Here is an 18,341-nt window from a genome sequence, read left to right as displayed (position 1 = left end):
GAAGCTGTACATCAGGGTGACCCAATTTCAGCTTTACTGTTTCATAAAGCATAAATTTAAACTTTGAGGCTCAATAATACATTACCGAAATGCTGCTGTTACACCAAGATAAAGGCTTAAATGAAATTAATTGAATTTACTCATTACTCATTGGTCACCTTACAATGGAAATCCATTGATGAGGGTCTTAACTTTAGGTTTTGCATAGAACTCACCTAATACATTGGTGGAGCTCTTACATTATAACAGTTATTTCCAGAGTTACATTTTAAAAAAAAAAACATGAGAAGTTACAAGCGGACAAGCAAATTGAAATATATCCAAAGTCCAGCTCTCCCTAGATTTGCTGAGCAGGGGGTATGAGGCCTCAAACTTGAAAATTGCCCCTTTATCAAAATACCTACTGCTGTAAATTTACTTAACTCATTCTAAGCCTCAGAGTCATAAGAAATCAAACAAATTGGCTCAGGTAGTGCAAGAGCGGTTTTAAAATTTGACCCAGCAGGTATTGGTAATGTCCTACAGTTCACTCCAAAAGAAAAATTTATAATCTTTAGTATCATTTTAGGGTTGACTTCCTTAGTTCTAGAAAGCAGACTGCAATTCAATCAGTTCTGCTTATAAAATGACTTGTTTTAGAAATCATGTACACTCCCCCTAATGTTTCATCACCTAATTTGAAAGTACAGTCTGGCTCTCTAACTCTGCAGTTGTCCAAAGGACTCGGTAGTAGCCAGAGGACTGTTTGAACTATTTTCAGAAGTGGAACTATATTTGAAATGTGATTGAAGCACTGGCTCCTCTGCTGCAGAGCTAGGGAAGATGAGAGAATTGCAGTTGTTGGAGCCCACCACTTGGTTGCTTGAAGGAAGGATTGTCGTCTTTTTTTGGTGTGTGTTTTATCGTGTTAGGAGAAGAGATTCCTAGAGCCAGATACCACATTCTTACTTTAAAATAAGCTAAGCATGTTGTAAATCTGGGTGCCAGAAACTGGGGCAGTCAAGTGGCAAAAATCAATTTTGCAAAGGAAGATTCCCTCTTGACTAGCCTGTTTGTGATTCAGAGAGGTTTTTTTTAAAAGCCAAAATCTCATTAGGCCTTGGGGGAAAAAAATCATCCAGGGAGTCATAAGAACGTATTCGCTAAAGAGGGAAGGCTGTCTAGGGGTTAGAGTGGAGCATCTAGCAGACACAGTCTCGAGTTCTTGGCTTTTCCTCTTTTGGAGTGTGATTGGGGGCAGGCCCTTCCCCCTCCCTCTTGGCCTCTTTTGGCCCACTTCTAAAATGGGGGATAATTAGTCTGCCTAGAGCTGGTGTGAAGGTTGAAAATCCTTCTTAAACTGTGAAGAAATATGTCTATATTTCTGATGATATGGCATGGAATTAAACATGAATTTACCAAACTCTGTTCTTAGTCTTTTGGAACCAATTAATAGTATTTATTGAGTGCTTACTATGTGCAGAGCACTGTATTAAGCGCTTGGAAGAGTGCATACAACAGAATTGGCTTTCACCTCATGTTTTTCAACTTGCTTTCCCCCTTATGATTGTTTTGTTTCAACTGAAATTTTTATTCAGATACTTCCAAGTATTTGTAAGAAATAGGAGACATATTCTGGCAGAAGGTCTTTGTTACAGCATTTCAATTCCTGTCTTTTTGTTGAAAAGGTATGTACTTATTGCTGTCCTCCAAGGAATGCTTGCACATGCATCAGTGATGTTCAAGATGGAAGAGGCCTCTTACTCCTTCAGTTAAATGCAGAATTGTATAAAATTTTCCAAAGAAGTGCCGTATCATTAAGTTGTACATTTACAAAATCTAAGCTCCCTGTCAGTTGACATAGGCATAATTTTTTACCCATATTTAAGAAATGTTTACAACAGCTTTTCAATACATAATTTACCTCTATTTTAGGGGGTGTTTTGTGCATACAATTTTTGAAAATGTGCCAAATAATTTTAGCAAACACCACCATCTACTATAGTACTCAGGGACTCACCAGGAGTGAATGAATGAAATGAATACCATTTTGAGAATAATTGAGAACTGTAATCTTCTAGTTTTTTCCCATAAAGAGCTGTCGACAAGTACCGTATCAGAAGTAATTTGCATCAGAATTTTTCACTAAGCAGTAATTCAGTAGATTCCATTTGCAGGAGAAAAGATGAACTGAAATAGATCTTAATTTAGCCTTTATTCAAGAAATTCTGTGCTGAATGCAGCATGTGCTTTTTACAAACTATTTCTGTGGATTTTAGGATCATGATCCTGGATAACAGACTGTCAATCCTTGATACTGAAAAGTTGTTTAGCCCTGTCTTGGTAGTGGGAATGAAAGCGTCAGTAGACATATTGAGAAAAGCCTGAGTTCTCCTCTTTGAGCCCACAGATTAAGTCAAATAGCTCTAATGAGCAGAACCACTTCAGGGTTATAGCTCATTTACTCAGTACCTAGAGGAAATCAAGTACATTTCAGTGGGAGGAGGGAAAGATCTAGATTGAGCCATCCTTTGGCATGAATTACCAGGCTCTTTTGGCTACTGGTTTGGGGAAACTCTCCAGAGACATTGATGATGGTATTGAGAGAGACTTTTTGTCTTGCCTTACAGTTTTGGATAGGCGCGGTCTTGGAACACTTGTCCCCTTTCCTCCTTGTAATGTTGAAAGCGAAATGATCCGTGGACCATTAGAAGCTGTTCTTATCTTTGTCCAAGGAAACAGATTCAGAACTAAATGTTGCCCTTAGTCATATTTACTGAGTACTTACTATGTGAAGAGCACTGTACTAAGCGCTTGGGCAAGTATGATACAACAATAAACAGACACATTCCCTGCCCCAAGTGAGCTTACAGTCTAGCGGGGGAGACAGACATTAATATAAAAAATGTTATGGATATGTGCATAAGTGCTCTCGGGCTAGGAAGGGGATGAATGAAGGGAGTAAGTCAGGGTGATGCAGAACAAAGTGGGAGAAGAGGAAAGGAGGACTTAGGCAGGGAAGACCTCTTAGTGGAGATGTGCTATCAATAGGGCTTTGAAGTGGGGGAGAGTAATTGTCTGTCAGATGTGAGGAGCGAGGGCGTTCCAGGCTAGAGGCAGGACGTGGGTGAGAGGTTGGTGTCGAGATAGACGAGATCGAGGTACACTGAGAATCTGTAGGTGATTCTGTTTATGATAATGTGTTCAGATTTTCTGTAGACACAGAGGATGATGAAAGCTGTAAAATAGTCTTTTTTAGAAATTCAGCTTTCAAGAGTTCATATGAGATCTTTCATTTGTTTTCAGTGAGTCTGGAGTTAATCATATAGACCCCATTGTTTTGGTCTTGGAAATACCTGGATTTTAGGGCAACAAAATCAGTTTTCCTTTCCCTGTGAATTGTTTCTGGCTAATATAGCTTCCTGGTTAATGTGCCTGCTTTAGAGGGTGATCAACATTCTGGAAATAGTTAATTTTAGGTAGTGTGCCCCAGCCCAGGATTTCTCTAATCCCCTTGGTTCCTCCTACACAACATCTCTTCCTCTACACCCAAATAGCTACTGCTTTGATACAAAGTGGGAAGTAACATGGCATAGTAGAGCACAGGCCTTGGAGTCAGAGGATTTGCACTCTAATTCTAGTTTTGCCACGTGCTTGCTGTGGGACCTTGGGTGGGTCATTTAACTTCTCTATGCCTCAGTTTCCTCATCTGCAAAATGGGAATTCAATACCTGTTCGCCCTTCTTCCTAGTCTGCGACCCCCCCCACCAACCCCCATGGGACAAGGACTGTGTCCAACCTGATTACCTTGTATCTACCCCAGCATTCAGTTGCTTGGCATAGAGTAAGAATTTAATAATAATAAAAATAATTATTATTATGGCATTTGTTAAGCACTTAATATGTGCCAGGCACTGTACTAAGCGCTGGGGTGGATGTAAGCTAATCAGGTTGGATACAGTCCCTGTCCCACATGAGGCTCACCCACTCAATCCCCATTTTACAGATGAGGGAAATGAGGCCCTGAGAAGTGAAGTGACTTGCCCAAGGTCACATAGCTAACAAGTGGTGGAGCTGGGATTAGAACTCGTGACCTGACTCTCAGGCCCATGCTCTATCCACTATGTCATGCTACTTCCCAACAAATACCACTATTACTTTTATAACTATTATTACTGTTGTTACTGCAAGCTTTGGTCCTATTACATCTGGACTATTGTATCAGCCCCCTCGCTGTTCTCCCTGCCTCCAGCCTCACCCTTCTCCAGTCTATACAGATCAACTTCTGAGGAGTATCACTTGGCACTCATATCTTCACTCCTCAAAACCCTCCCCTGGCTCCCCAAGACCCTTCTTATTAAGCAAAAGCTCATGAGGATTGGCATGAAGACTCTCCACCCATTCACCTCCCATTACATATCTGGTCTCCTCACCGTCTTCCTTCTGTACCACTCTCTTTTCTTCCAATCTAACCTAACTATGCCTTGTTTTGACTCTCCTATCTACTCCTCCTCACCCCAAATCCAACAGACCAAAACCCTCTGGAAAGCTCACCTTCTCTAATGCCTTTCCCAGTTAATTCCCAAACCCCAAGTCATAAGCCCATCAGCAATCTCTAGCATTTGTGCATTTATTTGTACCCCATCCTAGTACTTAAGCATATATTTTTATTCAATTATTTATTTTGATTACTTGGTAAATACTTTTTTGATCTGGCTCCTTTATTAGAATGTAAGCCCCTTGTGGGCAAGGAATGTAGTAATAATAAGAAGAATAATTGTTTGTGATTTGTATGTAATATAGTGCAGTTTCCCCAGTGGGTGCTCAATAGATATTATTGCTAAATACTTGTCAGTTTAGCAATAGGTGGTATACTCAATATATGCTATTACTACTACAATTACCCTCCACTGTGGGGTAATGAAGCAACTATAACTGCCACCTCCCCCTTTTCCAGGGCCATCTAGGGCCCCGTGCTCTATGCACCCTGACCTTCAGGGGATTAAGGGGCAGTTGAGAGCCCTCAGCATCCCTTCAACCGACCTGCCACACTACCTCCCCAGAAATCTGCACCGGTTTTCCTCCGCACCATTGAGGAGACTCCATCCCATCCTGCCTTCCACCTTTTCTACAGAAAAAAGGACAGCATTCATAGCGCAAGGCCTCCACACAAGGAAGACTGGTGACGAATGTAGTGGTCGCTGAGGCTGTGCCATGGTCTTTAAGCTATGAGTAGCCTGAAATTCACCGCCTCTACCCACAGCACCCTACTCATTTTAGTTTTAATTTTGTTTATTTGTCCTTGTTTTTTATATTATTTTAGTGTTTCATTATTTCATCACTTCTTATGTGTCTGCCTCCAATCTCCTCTTCCCCTTCATCTTCTTAATCACTTTTATTGAGCACTTACTGTGTGCAGAGGACTGTACTAAATGCCTGGGAGAGTACAGTGCAAAATATTTGATAGGCATCTTACCTGCCTACAAAGAGCCCGCAGTCTGTGATCTGCAGTTTTTAATTTAAGGGTCGAGGCCAGTGGCTAATTCCCACCTAATATATTCTTTCCCAGCACTTAGAACAGTGCTTTGCACATAGTAAGGGCTTAATAAATACTATTACTTTTAGAAACCTCCCTGGGGGCATAAAAAACATTTCAGAAGTTGAATTTCTTATTTTAATTAAGTTTTGTATTTTCATATAATTTTAGATTATCTGCACATGGTAAAGCCTTACTATTACAGTGAAGCATTTGAATATAAAAATAGTGTGGGATCAGGTTTTTATTCTGTCAATATAAGATATAACTTTGCATACTTCACAAACTTTATTATTTTGTTTTACCTTTTTTGCCTTTATAGCTATATTTAAAATACAATCTGGCATTTCATTTCTTTTTGGTGAAATTAACTTTTAACTGTTTTATTGAAAAATCTAAGATCCTGGTTTTTTTGCTGAGACACCCTTGCCTTATGTCCTTGAAAATCTTGGAAATCAGGCTAAGTTAATTGTGCTCAGTTAAAACTTGAAAATTGAAAATCCTGTCTCTGGGCCAAAGAGATAAAGAATGAAGCTTCTAGTAAGAGCAACGGCAAGGCCTAGGTGCCAGCCACAGAGGATTATTTATTTGATATGGGCAGTTCACTTTAGAACCCTCAGATGGCTTTAAATCCACACCTCAGTTTCAGGGGAAACATCTGGGATGCAAGAAGCTCCCAAATGGCGACAAAGCATTCTGTTGTCTTGAGTATCCCAGAAAGGATGTTTTCTTCTCAGTTTGGGTTTCCCAGTTGTAATAACTCAAGATGCTCCCAGTAGACAGCTCCAGTGCCTTTTGTGGTGCTAATCAAAAAGGGAGGGGGGAAGTGGGAAAGAAAATGGTAACTATAGTTACCCTTCATTATCCAGCAGTCATTTTGCTGTAATTACACCATGAAAGACAGATCACTCTGAGGAAAGGGTCATCTTAAAGCCTGCCATCTAGGTATGAATTTAAATGGCAACAGCAGCTTTGTCCCCAGCAGTAGTGTGGTTAGGGTTCATGTTTTCCCTAAGTTCCTTCTCATTGAGCTGCCTGCCAGGGTACCTCAACTCCTGCTTTCCTTAGACTGAGGTTCACCACAAAGTGTTGCACTCAGTCCAGCCTCAGTGACTTGTTTAAATGTCTCTTAAAAAAAATAAGTTTAAAGCGGTGGCTTGGATTTAGCCTGTTTCTTGCCCCATCATCTGAGCTCTGTTGGCTCTTCCTGAGTACTTGCATTTCAAACCCCTGAAGGGAGGAGGAGTGAGTGAAAGAGAGTAGGAGAAGTGGGGAGAGTGAAGGGAGAAGCTACTGTCCTGAACCCTCCATGCTCGTATCTCGATTGGCTGCTTCCCCTAAACTGGGAATTCCTGGTAGGCAGGGAACATGCCTTCCCAATTCTCTTATATTGTACTCTCCCAAGTGCTTAGTACAGTCCTCTGCACACAGTAAGCACTCAACAAATACAATTGATTGATTGATCGATCAACCAGATAGTGAATGGAATGCTTACTGAGTGCTAGGCACTATACTAACTACTTGGGAGAGTGCAACAGTAGCATGACACATGTTCCCTGACCTCAGATTTACAATCTGATGGGACAGAGAGACGATTATAGAGCATGAAAACTGGAGGAAGAACAAGAATGAGCAGGAAGCAGTGCAAAACCCTTCAAGATGAAACAGCTGAAAAGCAATGGAATGTATCAGTAGATATAAAAGAAATGTAGAAGCAAAAATACACATGCATGCAGGTGCTGAGGGTGATAGGTTAGTACATGAAAGCCAAAGATGGATGTTGGTCTGACACAACTGGGATGCTGTGAATTAATCAGGAAGTCTTCCTGCAGTAGATGGGATTTCAGAGTGGCTTTAAAGATGGGGAGAGCTGTGGCCCAGCTGATTTGGAAGGGAAGGGCGTTTCAGGCTAGGGGAACAAGCATTCATTCAATCATATTTATTGAACACTTACTGTGTGCAGAGCACTGTACTAAGCGCTTGGGAAGTACAATTCAGCAACAAATAGAGATAATCCCTGCCCAAAGCGGGCTCACAGTCTAGATCTTTTAGCTCAGTCTAGCATGAGCTAGGTGTCAAAGGCATGGGAGAGTTGAGCATGACAGGGAGCTTGCTGAACCCTTTGGTTCAGGGACTTTTGGAACTCTTTTCCCTGGAAAATAATTCTAATTCCCAAAATGAAATTTGGCAAGACATTAGACATCCAAAGAATGCAGTTTCTTTCCCTCCAGTAGGGCTTGGGAGAATAAGCTGGCAAGGGGATGTGTCTAAGAATTTCAAAGGACTGGGATTTTGAGTTGAGGTTTCATTCAATCATATTTACTGAGCACTTACTGTGTGCAGAGCAGAGAGGTTTGGGAGTAGACTTCCCTCTGATGCTGCCTCGTTGACTGGGCCTTGTATTATTGGCAGCTTCTTAGTACACAGAGAATGTGGCCCAGCCATATGTATACCCTTCAGTGACACATCAGGCCCAGCCTCCTTCTGTAGCTGAAGGAAACTGAATGAATCCATTCCATTCTATAGGAATATCTCTTCTCCATTATCCAAGAACCCTTTTCTGAAACTCTCGAGGACCAAAGCAGGGGACATGTCTGACTCCAGACCTGGTGCTGGATATGGCAACTGAAGGGTGTGTACATTTGATGGTGGGACTCAATCTTAGTATGAACAAATTCTTCTTAAAATGAGCAGATTTGACACTGTCTCTAGGGTTAAGGTCATATACTTTTGGAGAAAGCTTAATTTTTTCAGAATTTATCAAGGAAATTATTTATTGAGCACTTACTGCACACAAAAAACTGTACTAAGACTTGAAAGAGTACAGTGTAATAGAGTTGGTAGACACGTTCCTTGCCCACAATGAGCTTTCATCTAAAGGGATTTTTTTAGTGTAATTCTGCATATTCTGGGTATCTTCTGCTGCAATGTAGTATGCCTATAAATGATCTGAGAGTGTTAATATTTCTCCCTGTCTACTTCATCATCAGTGGTATTTATTGAGTGCTTATTGTGTGTAGATCACTGCACTAAGCACATAGGGGAGTAAATATGAGTTGGTAGACTTGTTCCCTGCCCATAAAGAGCTTACAGGGTGCTCACCATACTGTCAGACCACTTGGCACTGAAGGCCCCCCGACCCTCTTTTTGCATTTAGTTTGGTTGAAGTGGTATTTTTGTCATGTCCTGGATCTGCTAGCCCATGGACATCCCTTTTCGTTCATAAGCATTGATGACGATGGAATGCTTATGCTGAATGGCAAGGGGGCAGCCAGAGAATATACACTACTGTATTTTCATGGACAGACTGTGCAAGAGATTTTGTCTTTGCAATGGTATTTAAGTGCTTACTTTGTGTCAAGCACTGTTCTAAGTGCCGGGATAAATACACGTTATTCAGGTTCACAGTCCCTTTCCCACTTAGGGCTCACAATCTAAATTGGAGGGAGGAGGATTTAATTCCTGTTTTACAGGTGAGGTAACAGGCACTGAGAAGTTACTTGCCCAAGGTCACACAGAGTGGAAGTGGCAGAGTGACATTAGAACCCAGGTCCCCTGTCTCCCAGGCCCAAACTCTTTCCACTAGGCCTCGCTGCTTCTCTTTTGTACTCTCCCAAGTGCTTAGTATAGTTCTCTGCATGTAGTAAGCGCTCAATAAATACTATTGATTGCTTGATTGATTAAAGGGCAGCCCTATTACATGTATTGGAGAGAGGGGGCTATTATTGGCCAGATTCCAGCAAGCCAGAAGTTCAATCAAGTCTTTGTTGGTTCTTGCCTTCAGTCTCCCCATTAAACTGTCCAATCTCCCATCCTCCTGATCCAGATCCATAATCTGGATCCAGATCCAGATTATGGATCTTTCGTCACTGTCTGGGGGCCAGGGTATGGAAATTCATTTATTCATTAATTCAATCGTATTTATTGAGCACTTACTGTGTGCAGAGCACTGTACTAAGCGCTTGAGAAATACAAGTTGGCAACATATAGAGATGGTCCCTACCCAGCAGTGGGCTCACAGTCTAGAAGGGGGAGACAGAGAACAAAACATATTAACAGTATAAAATAAATAGAATAACTATGTACAAATAAAATAGAGTAATAAATACGTGCATATATACATATATACAGGTGCTGTGGGGAGGGGAAGGAGGTAAGGCAGGGGGGATGGGGAGGAGGGGAAGAGGAAGGAGGGGGCTCAGTCTGGGAAGGCCTCCTGGAGGAGGTGAGCTCTCAGTAGGGCCTTGAAGGGAGGAAGAGAGCTAGCTTGGCGGATATGCAGAGGGAGGGCATTTCAGGCCAGGGGGTTGACGTGGGCCAGGGGTCGACGGCGGGACAGGGGAGAACGAGGCATGGTGAGGAGATTAGCGGCAGAGGAGCGGAGGGTGCGGGCTGGGCTGTAGAGGAGTGAAGGGAGGTGAGGTAGGAGGGGGCGAGGTGATGGAGAGCCTTGAAGCCGAGGGTGAGGAGTTTTTGCCTGATATGTAGGTTGATTGGTAGCCACTGGAGATTTTTGAGGCGGGGAGTAACATGCCCAGAGCATTTCTGGACAAAGACAATCTGGGCAGTGATGTGAAATATGGATTGAAGTGGGGAAAGACAGGAGGATGAGAGATCTGAGAGGAGGCTGATTCCCTAATCCAGACGGGATAGGATGAGAGCTTGAACGAGCAGGGTAGCGGTTTGGAGAGGAAAGGGCGGATCTTGGCAATGTTGCGGAGCTGAGACCGGCAGGTTTTGGTGACGGCTTGGATGTGAAGTGTGAACGAGAGAGCGGATTCGAGGATGACACCAAGGTTGCAGGCTTGTAAGACGGGAAGGATGGTAGTGCCGTCAACAGTGATGGGAAAGTCAGGGAGAGGACAGGGTTTGGGAGGGAAGACAAGGAGTTCAGTCTTGGACATGTTGAGTTTTAGGTGGCAGGCAGACATCCAGATGGAGATGTCCTGAAGGCAGGAGGAGATGCAAGCCTGGAGGGAGGGAGAGAGAGCAGGGGCAGAGATGTAGATTTGGGTGTCATCAGCGTAGAGATGATAGTTGAAGCCGTGGGAGCGAGTGAAGTCACCAAGGGAGTGAGTGTAGATCGAGAACAGAAGGGGACCAAGAACTGAACTTTGAGAAACCCCTACAGTAAGGGGATGGGAGGGGGAGGAGGAGCCTGCAAAAGAGACAGAGAATGAACAACCACAGAGATAAGAGGAGAACCAGGAGAGTACAGAGTCTCTGCAGCCAAGGTTGGATAGCGTGTTGAGGAGAAGGGGATGGTCCACAGTGTCGAAGGCAGCTGAGAGGTCGAGGAGAATAGGATAGCGTATGAGCCGTTGGATTTAGCAAGCAGGAGGTCATTGGTGCCCTTTGAGAGGGCAGTTTTCGTGGAATGTAGGGGACGGAAGCCAGATTGGAGGGGGTCGAGGAGAGAGTTGGTGTTGAGGAATTTGAGGCAGCGCGTGTAGATGACTCGTTCAAGGACTTTGGAAAGGAATGGTAGGAGGGAGATAGGGCGATAACTAGAAGGTGAGGTGGGGTCAAGAGAGGGTTTTTTAGGATGGGAGAGACGTGGGCATGTTTGAAGGCAGAGGGGAAGGAACCAGTGGACAGTGAGCGGTTGAAGATGGAAGTTGAGGGGAGAAGGGACGGAGTGAGAGATTTCATAAGATGAGAGGGAATGGGGTCAGAAGCACAGGTGGCCAGAGTAGCACTTGAGAGGAGGGAGGAGATCTCCTCTGAGGATACTGCTGGGAAGGATGGGAGAGTAGCGGAGCGCGTTGAGAGCTGGGGGGTTGGAGAAGGGTGGGAAGTGACTTTGGGGAGGTCTGACCTGATGGATTTAGTTTTTATTAATTAGGTAGGAGGCCAGATCGTTGTGGGTGAGGGAAGGAGGAGGGGGAGGAACCGGGGGCCTGAGAAGGGAGTTGAATGTACGGAAGAGCTGACGGGGATGATTGGCATGGGTGTCAATAAGGGAGGAGAAATAGTTTTGTCTGGCAGAGGAGAGGGCTGAGTTAAAGCAGAAAAGGATAAACTTGAAGTGAACGATGTTGGCATGGTGAGTGTTTAGACTTTCGCCAGCAGCAAAATGAATATGAATATGATGTCTCAAAACATATGAACCTAAGGACTGATTGAGATCTACCATTATCGACTAGATGGCACAGGAGACCTGCTGTCAGTTTTAAATATGTTTCCTGCTTTTCTGTTTGGCGACCCCCCACAGCTGTGCTTTCTGTCAATGACTTGCTTTCATGCTTTAGGACTTACCTCTCCTCTCAGCTTCATTACCTTCCTTAAATTTTTTAACCCAGAACCATTTAGTATTTGCAAAGCTGACCAGATAATAGAGTATGCTTATGAGCGCCTTCTGAGGTTGGTGCGTTGGAGATACTTTTCTTGTCAGACTGCTGCTTGGACTTTTCCTCTTGAAGAGCCATTTTAATTAGGGATCTCCTTACATACATAATCTGCTTTACACCCTTCAGTGTGATGACTTAAAATCCAACCTATCTTTCAAATTAATCTCTTTCTCCTCCTCCTCCAACCCAGCCCCCATCTCCAATGACCTTTTCCTATAGAAACAAATACCCCCCCAGCTCCCTCGCCACCCCCCCCCGTGAACATCAACCTCTACTCTATTAAAGAAAAAGCCCATTTTTGAAAGTGGATAATTTTTTTTTCCTTTGCTCAATTTTTGGCCTCTAGGTTCTTAAACATCAGGATAATCACCAGTATTTCGGCTAAAAACGAACAGAGTTTTGATGCCAAAACATAAGTAGATTTAAATTTGCCCTTTTAAAGTTCCCGTGTGTAAAATATAGGGAATTATGTAGCCATTATAATTACACCCATAACTCAGCCTTCAGATGTGTAAAGTGCAATTATTTATATAGCTGTCCTTTGGGTTTGGAAACTGCTGGCAGTAAATGTGGCTGAAAAAAACAAATGCTCCAGCAGTTTCATCTACACTGTACACTTGAAGATAATTCTTTGCCATTTACAGTTTGACATTCTTTTCAGTCCTGCTTCTTGCCTCTCATGACCTTCCTGAAACCTCTGCTGTTATTCCCATTATCAGACTGGTCTGCTTACGACATTGTTACCCAGTAATCAGTCCTGGCTCTGCCATTAATGCCCGGGGTTGAGCTTCACTTTGATTTATGGCCCTCCCACTGTGACTCATCATATAGCAGTTGCTTGGGTACCCTGCTATTTAATTCATTTTCTTCACATCCCACCCTTCCCAAGCCCCCAGGAAACCTGTGTTGCAATGAACATTGTTTTGATGCTGGTAGACTAATTCCAAGACCTTGTTGTTTGGGATCCTGACTAAAAGTTTGCTGCTGAGTATGGCATATGGCATATGGGTGGCTCTGATGAAACTGTTTAAGAAGTTGGATGTGACATTTATGACTGGCCCAGATTTCACAGTCAACAGTTCTTTAAACTTCAGTTAGATCTGAGGCTTAATGCCACGCTGGCACCACACTTTTGTCTGTCAGTCTCATAAAGGGCAGTCTAGCTTTCTTGATTTAACTTTCTATTTCTTTGTCTTTTTGTTTATTACTGAACACTGTGTTGCCTAAGTAATATGATTCCATGATAGCATGTAGTTCTGTCACAAATTGATTGTGATATTAGGCAGTTAGTCTGTGCCAAAAGCATTGTGCTAAGTGCTGAGATAGGTAATAAAAATCTTTGGTTTGGGATTCATTCAAACCACCACTGGTATTTATTAAGCACTTACTGAGTGCAGAACACTGCGTTGACCACCTGGAAGAGTACAATATGGAAGAAGTAGATACAGATGGTCTCTTCCCACGAGGAGCTTTCAGACTAGAGGGAGAGATGGACATTAAAATAAATTACAGTACATGAATTCCGTAGGGCTGAAAGAGGGGTGAACATCAGAATGCTTAAGGGGAACAGACATGTGGAGGGGTGACAATGAAGTGAAGGCTTAGTAAGGAAAGTAGGGAAAGCCTCTTGGAGGAGATGTGATCATAGGGCTGTCAAGATGGGAAGAGTGATAGTCTTTAGGATATGAAACAAGAGGGAGTTCCAGGCCAGAGGGAGAACGTGGACAAGGAGTCAGCTCTGAGAAAGATGAGCTTGAGAAGGTTAAGAGCATGAGAAGATTGGTGTTAGAAGGCTGAGTTATAGAATTTCATTCATTCATTCGGTCGTATTTATTGAGTGCTTACTGTGTGCAGAGCACTGTACTAAGCGCTTGGAAAGTACAAGTCGGCAACATATAGAGGCAGTCCCTACCCAACAACGGGCTCACAGTCTAGAAGGGGGAGACAGACAACAAAACAAAACATGTAGACAGGTGTCAAAATCGTGAGAACAAATAGAATTCTAGCTATATGCACATCATTAACAAAATAAATAGAATAGTAAATGTATACAAGTAAAATAAATAGAGTAATAAATCTGTACAAATATATACAAGTGCTGTGGGGAGGGGAAGAAGGTAGGGCGGAGGGTGGGAAGGAGGAGAGGAAAAGGGAGCTCAGTCTGAGAAGGCCTCCTGGGCTTCAGTAGGGCTTTGAAGGGAGGAAGAAAGCTAGCTTGGCAGATGTGTGGAGGGAGGGCATTCCAGGCCAGGGAAAGGATGAGGGCCGGGGTTCGACAGCGGGACAGGTGAGAACGAGGCACAGTGAGGAGGTTAGCAGCGGAGGGTGCGGGCTGGGCTGTAGAAGGAAGAGAAGGGAGATCAGTGAAGTAAAGTAGGAGGGAGAACGCTGATTTAGTGCTTTAAAGCCAGTTAAAAGGAGTGTCTGCTTAATGTGGTGATAGACAACTATTGGAGGTTTTGGGGAAGAGAGGAGATATAGACTGAGTGGTTTTCTAGAAAAATGATCCATGCAACAGAATGAAATATGAACTGGACAGTAGAGAGACGGGAGGCAAAGAGGTCAGCAAGGGGGCTGATATAGTAGCCTGCAGCCAAACCTTAGTCTTTGGGCTTAATTGATGTCTTTCACTCTCTTCTGGATGTACAAACCCATTAATAATTAGTTGTCAGTCTTGCTAGATAGTTGGTTCAAAATTCTTGTCAATAGTATAATAGCTCCTGAATGGTTGAATCCAGGACTTTTGATGATGTTTAGGGTTAGGGTTGGCTGAGTTTTCCAATAGAGGACAAGAGGGCATTTTCAAACATCAGGTAGTGCTTAAGATTAGCCAGGTGCTGAGCACTATGCTAGCTCCTGAGGTAGGTCAGTGTGGTATTTAAGCATTTACTATGTGCCAGGCACTGTACTAAATACTGGGGTGGATGCAAGCAAGTCGAGTTGCACATAGTCCCTGTCCCATGTGGGGCTCACAGTCTCAACCCCCATTTTACTGTGGAGATAACTGAGGCACAGAGAAATGAAGTGACTTGCCCAAGATCACACAACAGATAAGTGGCAGAGCCGGGATTAGAACCCATCACCTTCTGAATTCCAGACCCTGTTCACTATGCCATGCTGCATATAACAGATCAAAGTCCCCAGAAAGAACAGTCTAGTTCTTTAGGTCCCTTTGTCACCATATTAAGAATAGCTTTGAAAAATAGGTTGAATAAGACTGTTGGTTCCTATTTCAAAACTGTACTCTACTTTGATAGCCTTGCTTTTGGTCCACTGGAAAGAACACTGCTCTGGGAATCAGGAAACATGGGTTCTAGTCCTTAGAGTTCGCTAATCTGTCTGCGGAATGTACATGCACTTTGCGGTGTCATGCAACTGTGTGTATGTGTACAGTATATATAAATGGGTGTAAATATAAAGAGGGTGTAAAGAAACACAGGATAGCTAAAATCGTCACCTTGTGGTACAGCAAGCTGTAGCTTCACAAGACTCTGGCTTCTTATAGCTGCTGGTATTCATTTTAGAGAACATAACCCAATCAGTCCTTCCAGACCTTTGGGAAAAAAATTAAGGCTCTATTTTGAAGATTGTCATCATGCTGTCAACACTTTTTAAGATCGGCAGGCAGCTTAATGTTACATTCAAAATTATCTTGGGTACCAGATGTTTACCCTCATGTGACTAGCCAAGTGAGGCTTTTTTTTTTCCTTGCCATATTTCCCATAATGAATGAAGTACCCAAGGACTGGAAATCATACAATTTTGTTGTCATCCTTGAAATCACAAATCGCCAATAATAAATACAAAACCCATAACACTCTAATTTGCCAGTTGTTTTCCCTTAGTTGGCAGCTTCTTTTAATCCTAAATGAAAGAAAATGATGAGACATTTTAGTCAAAACCTGGAAAATGTATTTTGAAGAGAATTCCAAAACTAGGGTTTTTGATAAGAATGTAAAAATATCAAATATGATGGGTGGTAAAAATGTTTTCCCAAAAGTAGGAGAGGGCAGGCCAACTGATGTGCCTGCTCCAGTTGCTTGGTGGGCATTGGACATGTTATTAAGAAACTTTGAGGACTTGGCTTGCTGAGATTCAAATTGCACAATCCCAGAAGCCTGATTTTAGCCATCCAGGAGGGCTAGGAGGAGACAGCCCCTGCCCTTCCATTTAACGTCCAAGGAGTCTCTGGACCAGATTTTTCTAGAAAAAATATTTGGTTTCTAAGGTACAGGAGGCAAGCTTATTGAGTAAGAGAAGCAGTGAGGCCTAGTGAATAGAGTACAGGCCTGGGAGTCAGAAAGACCTGAGTTCTAATTCTAGCTCCGCCCCATGTCTATGTGACTTTGGGCAAGTCACTTCACTTCTCTGTGCCTGTTACCTCATTTGTAAAATGGGGATTGAGACTGGGAGCCCTCTGTGGGACAGAGATAGTGTCTAACCTGAGCTCGGGAGTCAGAGGTCATGGGTTCAAATCCCAGCTCCACCAATTATCAGCTGTGTGACCTTGGGCAAGTCACTTAACTTCTCTGCGCCTCAGTTACCTCATCTGTAAAATGGGGATTAAGACAGTGAGCCCAGCGTGGGACAACCTGATCACCTTATATCCCCCTCCAGTGCTTAGAACAGTGCTTTGCACTTAGTAAGCGCTTAACAAATGCCATCATTATTATTATTATCTTGTACCTACCCCAGCGCTTAGTACAGTGACTGGCACACAGTAAGGGCTTAATAAATACTATTTTTTTAAAAAAGGCAAAGGCTTCAGCTTGCCGACAGAAGGGTCTGTGCTCTCCTGTGTCCCATTCGGTGGCACAGCAACCAAAAAGGGGGATTTTCTAAGACTGAAGAAGTCACCCTTCCTCAGTCTCCTTCTTACAGGGCTTAAAAGCACAAACTTAGTCCTCAACCTTCACTTCCCCCAGACATCTCTTATTACAATGAAGTGAAATCTCATCCCACCAGGTGGAGACTATGCCTTTCTTCAGTGACAGCCATCTGAAGGACCATTCTCCTTTTCTGTTTTGAGAACATGACTCTGAGATTGTTTCATCTAACTCAGTCAAGAGTTAGCTTCCCACTGCTCCTTCTAGGACATTTGGAGAGGAGCATAGCTGACCAAGCACTCAGTAGAATGTTTGACAGGAAGTTGGTGCTAAAAGACCCCCCAACTAGGAGAATTTGCAACAGGGTTTGCAGCTTCTGTACAGGCAGGAGGTGCTGTCCTTCTGGGACCTTGAGATTTTGGGGAGACAATTCCAAATTTTGTCTTCTGAGAACCTCTCCCTGAAGCTCTTTAGTAATAATAATAATAATAATGATAATAATAATAATGATATCATTTATTAAGCACTTACTATGTTCAAAGCACTGTTCTAAGCGCTGGGGAGGTTAACAAGGTGATCAGGTTGTCCCATAGGGGGGCTCACAGTCTTCATCCCCATTTTACAGATGAGGTAACTGAGGCCCAGAGAAGTTAAGTGACTTGCCCCAAGTCACACAGCTGATAAGTGATGGAGCCGGGATTTGAACCCATGACCTCTGACTCCAAAGCCCGGGCTCTTTCCACTGAGCCACACTGCTTGTTCAGCAACATCTAGCACAGATATGGAAGACAAGTCCCTTTAAGAGCCACCTAGAATACTGTTCTCCATGGTCACGGACACTTCAATCAATGAATGGTATTTTATTGAGCACTTACTATATACAGAGCACTGTACTAAGAGCCAAAACCTCTGCCATTAGGTAGACCAATCTACAGGAAGAGTTGAAGAGAGGAAAGTGGTTGCTGAAGTAGGAGCATAGAAAAGTAAACTGTGGCCTTAGGCTCAGCTAATTTATGGTCAGTAGCTATGGCCCTAAACCGTGTGACCATCAGACATGCCACCCACCGCATATCCCACTTCAAACTCTGTATTAAAGCTAGACGAGTCTCTTTAATATGATTTACTGACTGACTCTTTGTGTTGAAATGTGGAGTGAAAGAAATGGAAAAGGAAATGAGAAGGGTAGATGATTTAGTAAGATGTGTCATTGTCATAATGAAAACAAGGCCTTATAAGCCCCGATTTTATGAATCAGAATTGCTGTTATAAATAATTAAAGCAGGGGATAAGGCTATGTGTATGAGTGGAAAAAGGAAATTTGAGCTTAAACTGATTAAGAATCGCTAGGGTTTTCTCCACCCTCTCTTTCAAAAGTCTTCACAAGCTTCTTCATCATAACATTAAAATATTAAATTGAGGATGTAAAAATCAACTGATTCTCCTCGGGGATCTAATCTGTTTCACCCAGCTACAAACGGTGAGACGATTCAATCCTTAGAAAACTGGCACTCGATGGCCTTTGTTTGAGAATGCTGCTTACCAGGAAAGCCTGTTCTGGACTGTGAAAAAGAGGCACTAATAGTACGTGTTCTCTTTATTTATTGTATTTTTAGGCATAAAATTATATTCTGTCTCTTTTAGTGGCCCAAG

General features: G+C 42.9%; 1 protein-coding gene across 2 annotated transcripts in view; it reads left to right on the top strand.

Moving 5' to 3' along the window:
* The window catches only part of ACOT7 (acyl-CoA thioesterase 7), a 159,825-nt gene that overhangs the window by 61,578 nt on the left and 79,906 nt on the right, over positions 1-18,341 (top strand). The gene's annotated exons all lie outside the window — the stretch shown is intronic.

Source organism: Tachyglossus aculeatus, chromosome 5, assembly GCF_015852505.1.
Source record: "Tachyglossus aculeatus isolate mTacAcu1 chromosome 5, mTacAcu1.pri, whole genome shotgun sequence".
In the NCBI taxonomy this organism is placed as follows: Eukaryota; Metazoa; Chordata; class Mammalia; order Monotremata; family Tachyglossidae; genus Tachyglossus; species Tachyglossus aculeatus.
The sequence above is the reverse complement of the archived record's forward strand: the minus strand, read 5'-3'. Positions and strand labels throughout refer to the sequence as shown.